Source organism: Acomys minous, assembly GCF_964271855.1.
Source record: "Acomys minous genome assembly, chromosome: 13".
In the NCBI taxonomy this organism is placed as follows: Eukaryota; Metazoa; Chordata; class Mammalia; order Rodentia; family Muridae; genus Acomys; species Acomys minous.
In genome coordinates this window covers 75601061-75606118 of record NC_140495.1, presented here as the reverse complement: position 1 = coordinate 75606118, position 5058 = coordinate 75601061, and the positions used below count along the sequence as shown (strand labels likewise).

General features: G+C 42.3%; 1 pseudogene across 1 annotated transcript; it reads left to right on the top strand.

Moving 5' to 3' along the window:
* Window positions 1–3389: 3389 nt before the first annotated feature.
* Window positions 3390–4368, top strand: LOC311581813 (histone-binding protein RBBP7-like; annotated as a pseudogene). Its single transcript has one exon. The product of its transcript is annotated as a histone-binding protein RBBP7-like (transcript).
* The last annotated feature ends 690 nt before the right edge of the window (window positions 4369–5058 follow it).

Below are 5058 nucleotides of genomic sequence, written 5' to 3'. Positions count from 1 at the left end.
ATATTCTTTTATGAGGTCTTGATACTCATATGCAACAAAAGTTGTGAACAAAATTATTAATATTCAGTTATCACATATTCATAATGGTTATATATTTTTATATTTAATGAAAAGGAAGCTTTTCAAGCAACAAAATGATAGACTTGAAAATTAATTAGCATGAAATGCGAATGACTACTAGGTCTTAGAGGACATGCCCCTTAATCCTAGCATTCAAGAAATAGGAGCAGATGTATCTCAGTGATTTCAAAACTAGCTTGTCTACAGAGTGAGTTCCAGAATATCTGTATCTATATCATATCTATATCTATATCTATATCTGTATCTATATCCATCTATATCCTGGCCTTGACTAGGTTGCACTGAGGTCATTGCTAGTACTTTCTCTCCCTGTTAGGTGATCAACTTCTTAGCAATGTGCCAGCTTCTCAGTTACTTTTAATTGAACAGTTTTAATATACAGAGAGAGAGAGAGACAGAGAGAGAGACAGAGAGAGACAGAGTGACAGAGAAAGAGACAGAGAGAGACAGAAAGAGACAGAGAGACATAGAGAGAAAAACAGTATTCCCATTAAAAATGATCAAGATCTCCATGCCCTGCCACACTATCCTTTGTCCAGCGCCCCAACCCTGCCCTGGAGGCCCTCAGTGGCCACTTAGGAAAGACAAATAAGGTTTCTAGTAGCCAGCCCCCTGCTTGCACCAGGCCAAGGGGCAAACACAGCAGAAGTGAGCTATGGCTGGCTTCCTGCACCATCCATCTGCTGGACCTGACTCTCACATGCATTCCCAGAGGCTAGTGGTTCCCAGGGACCATCAGAATCTCAATTCCTAGAAGCCTCTAGCAGACACTTGGGAAAGACAAGTAGGTAGACACCAGGGGCCACCAAGGGAGACCCTATGGACCACATCTCCTAGCTTGTGCTGTCCTCCTGGCAAAGCTGGCATCAGAGAGATCAACCTTGTCTCCAGTGTATGAAATTCCCTGTCCAGTACCCTATCCCTGGATGCCCTTGAGGCTGCCTGTTGAAACAGAGGCCTACTGCCCCCAGGACTCATTAGACTGCAGGGAAAACAGCAGCAGTGAGATGCACCTCATTCCAGACACCTGGAACTACTAGACCTCACACCTATGTGTGTTCCTGAAAGCCAGTGTGACCCCCCCTAGGGACCACCAGCCAATACCACAGATAATCAGATGGCTAGAGGCCAGTGCAAGAACACAAATAATAAGAGCCTGCACAATATGTCAACATCAGAACCCAAGAATCATCCTACAGCAAAGCCAGGATATCTTAACACAGCAAGTAACAAGAAACTACCTTAAATCTGGTCTCATGAAGATGATAGAGACCTTTAAAGAAGAAATGAATATGGAAAGTACAGGAACTATAGGAAATACAAACAGGTGAAGGAAATAAATAACACTGCCCAAGACCTGAAAACAGAAGTAGAAGCAATAAAGAGGCAAATATAACCAAGAGGAGTAGATGGCAGGAATTGAGAAGACTCCTCCATTCCTGATGGGAATGAACCTTGGAAATCAATTGAGGTTTCTTAGAAAATTGGGAATATTTATACCTCAAGACTCAGCTATATCACTCCTGGGCGTATACTCATAGAACAAGGACATTTCCTCAACTATGTTCATAGCAGTTTTATTTGTAATATCCAGAAACTCGAAACAACCCAGATGTCCCTCAACCAAAGAATGGATAAACAAACTGTGGTACATTCACACAATAAACTCAGCTATTAAAAACAAGGAAATCATGAAATTTGCCGACAAATGGGTAGAACTAGAGAAGATCATCCTGAATGAGGTAACCCAGACCCAGAAACACACAGATGTACACACTCACTTATAATCAGATATTTGCCATACTGCAATTCACAGACCCAAAGAAGCAAAGTATCAAGCAGGGCTCAAGGGAGGATGCTTGAATCTCACTGGGAAAGGGAAACAGAACAGACAGAGGAAGTGCTTAAAGAGAAGGAACATAATAGGAGAGGGAGTGTCGGGGGAAATAAGGATGGGGTCTGACATTGGGAGAGCTGCAGAGTCACAGGAGGACAGCGGGCTCACAGAAAAAAGGGGAACCATGGCCTGGGGCACCTTAAGACATGCTGGAAACCTACAATACCCTAGACTACTACTAGCGTTAGATAGAGAGACTGAGGAGGCCATCCTTTAACCATATTTGACTCCTAGTAGAGGGAGGTGAACACTATCTTACCCACAAAAACTTCGACCCAAAATTTATCCTGCCTACAAGATATGCAGGTATTAAGGAAAGAACAGAGATTGAGGAAAGGGTCCACTAATGTCTGGCAACACCATGCAAGAGAGCCAACCCCTATTAAAGACACTCTGCTATGCTTGCAGAAGGGAGCCTAGCATAGCTGTCTTTTAAGAGTCCTTACCCAACAAGGCATGGAAATGGATGATAAGCCAGAAAACCAAATATTGAGTGGAGTTCAGAGTGCCCTGTGGAAGAGGAAGAGGAAGGACAGAAGGACACAGAGAGAACAATAGCTCCACAAGAGAACCCACAAAGTCAACTAACTTGGACCCAGGGGTGCTTTCAGAGACTGAAACACCAACAAAGGACCACCTATGATCTAGATGTAGGCTCCCTACACATATGTACCCAATGGATACCTTGGTCTTCATGTGGGTCCCCTAGTAAGGAGAACAGGGTGGTGCCTCTGGCAAGGCATGCTTTTCTTTTTTTGCATGCTTTCTAGTCATTACCCTCTGGTAGGTCTCATTTACCAAGCCACCATGGCAGAAGATGTGCTCAGTCTTGACATGCATAGGTGGGAAGGGCTCCCTTTTTCTGAGGGCTAGGGGAAGGGGCCATACAGGAACAAGGGAAGGACAGTGGGACAGGGAGGAGAGGAGGGATGAGGCTATGATTGGGATATAAAGTGGATGAATAAATAAATTAATAAATTTTAAAAATGATCAAGGTGAACATATTTTTCACTGTTGAAAACATTCCTCTCAAATGATAAAATTATATAGAAATAAAATATAAAAAGCCATTAATTATTAGTTCTTTTAACAAATAAAACTATTATATAATATGATATGTTATGAAGACATGGGTACTATTAAATGCAGTGGAATTAAAATTAAACTGTATTAAAATATACAAATATACACAACAGAGGGACTCAAGCCTCCTCAGTACCTGCAAGTAGGGAGGAGGCAAGATAGAGGGATTCAGCCTCTGCATAGCACCCAGAGAAGCAGACCAAGCCCTGGCTTTCCAAGGTAGAAGTGCATGGTGTGATTGGGAAATGTAGGAGCACCTGTGATCTGGCTGCTCTAAGTTAGCATGAGAAGTCCAAGGTGGTAGAGGAGGCAAACAACCTAACACAAGATGGCGAGTAAAGAGATGTTTGAAGAGACTGTGGAGGAGCACGCCATCAGCGAAGAGTATAAAACCTGGATTAAGAGCTCACTGGTTTTGTATGATCTGGTTATGACTCATGCTCTTCAGTAGCCCAGTCTTGACTCTTCAGTGACTTCCTGAAGTGACTAAACCAGAAGGAAAGGATTAAGCCTTCCGTTGGCTTGTTCTGGGCATTAATCCATCTGATGAGACGAATGATCTGGTGGTTGCTCCAGCTCATATTCCCAATGAAGATGCATGGTTTGGTGCTTCCCACTTTGACAGTGACAAGGGACAATTTGATGGCTTTGGTTCTATAATTGAAAAAAATTGAATGTGAAATTAAAATTAACCATGAAGGAGAAGTAAATTGTGCTCAATATAATGCCACAAAATCCTCACATAATTGCCAAAAAAACCATCATCTTCCAATGTATTGGTTTTTCACTATAGAAAACAGCCTGCTAAAGCAGATCTAAGTGGAAAATGTAATCCTTGTATTATATTAAGAGGTCACCAAAAGGTAGGCTATGGTCTTTCCTAGAATTCTAGTTTTAGTGGACAGTCCCATAGTCCTTCTGATGACCATACTGCCTACAGGACTGAACAAAGGCAAAGTTGTGGATGCTAAAGCAATCTTTATTGGCTACTCAGCTGTTGTAGATGTGGACTGAAGTCTTCTGCCTGAGTCCTTATTTGGATCTGTTGCTGATAATCAGAAACTTATGATATGGGGAACCAGATCCAATAGCACTTCTAAGCCAAGCCATTTGGTGGATGCACACACTGCTGAGGTCAACTGCCTCTCATTCAACCCCTACAGTGGGTTTATTCTAGCAAATGGCTCTGCAGAGAAGACTGTAGCTTTATGGGACTGTCATGATCAAAACTAAAACTCCATACCTTCAAATTGCAAAGGATGGAAGATTTCAGGTCCACTGGTCTACACATAAGGAAACTATTCTGAGCCGGGAGGTGGTGGCAGATGCCTTCAATCCCAGCACTTAGGAGGCAGTGGATCACTGTGAGTTTGAGGCCATTCTGGTCTACAAAGTTAGTCTAGGAGAGCCAAGGCTACACAGAGAAACCTTGTCTCAAAAAAACAAACAAAGGAAAAAAAGAAAGAGAAGAAAAAGAAAAAGAAAGGAAGAAAGAAGGAAGGAAAATAAACTGTTCTGGTTGAAGTGGTGCTGATTGCTTCCTGAATGTGTGGGATTTAAGGAATATTGGAGAAGAACAAGTAGCAGGAGATGCAGGAGATGGGCCTCCAGACCACCTCCAAGAAGGGCACATGGCCAAGATTTCCCATGTCAGTTGGAACCCCAGTGAACCTTGAGTCATTTGGTCAGTATCTGAAGATAGCATCATGCATATATGAAAGATAGCTGAAAGTATTTACAATGATGAAGAATCAGATGATACGACCTTGGAACTGGAGGGACAAGAATATTAAACTCAAAGTATTCGGTGTTTCTATTGAATGTGTTGCTACATGAAATGCTTCATTTATCAAATTCTGGAAGGGCACTGTATAGTAGGAAATGTAAGCGGCATGGGTTATCATGTTCTTTACCCTCTGGTTCCTGCACTCTCAAGGGAACTGTTGTGTACTGTATCATATTGTAGTTATTAGGGAGATAAAGGAATGTTGCTTAAG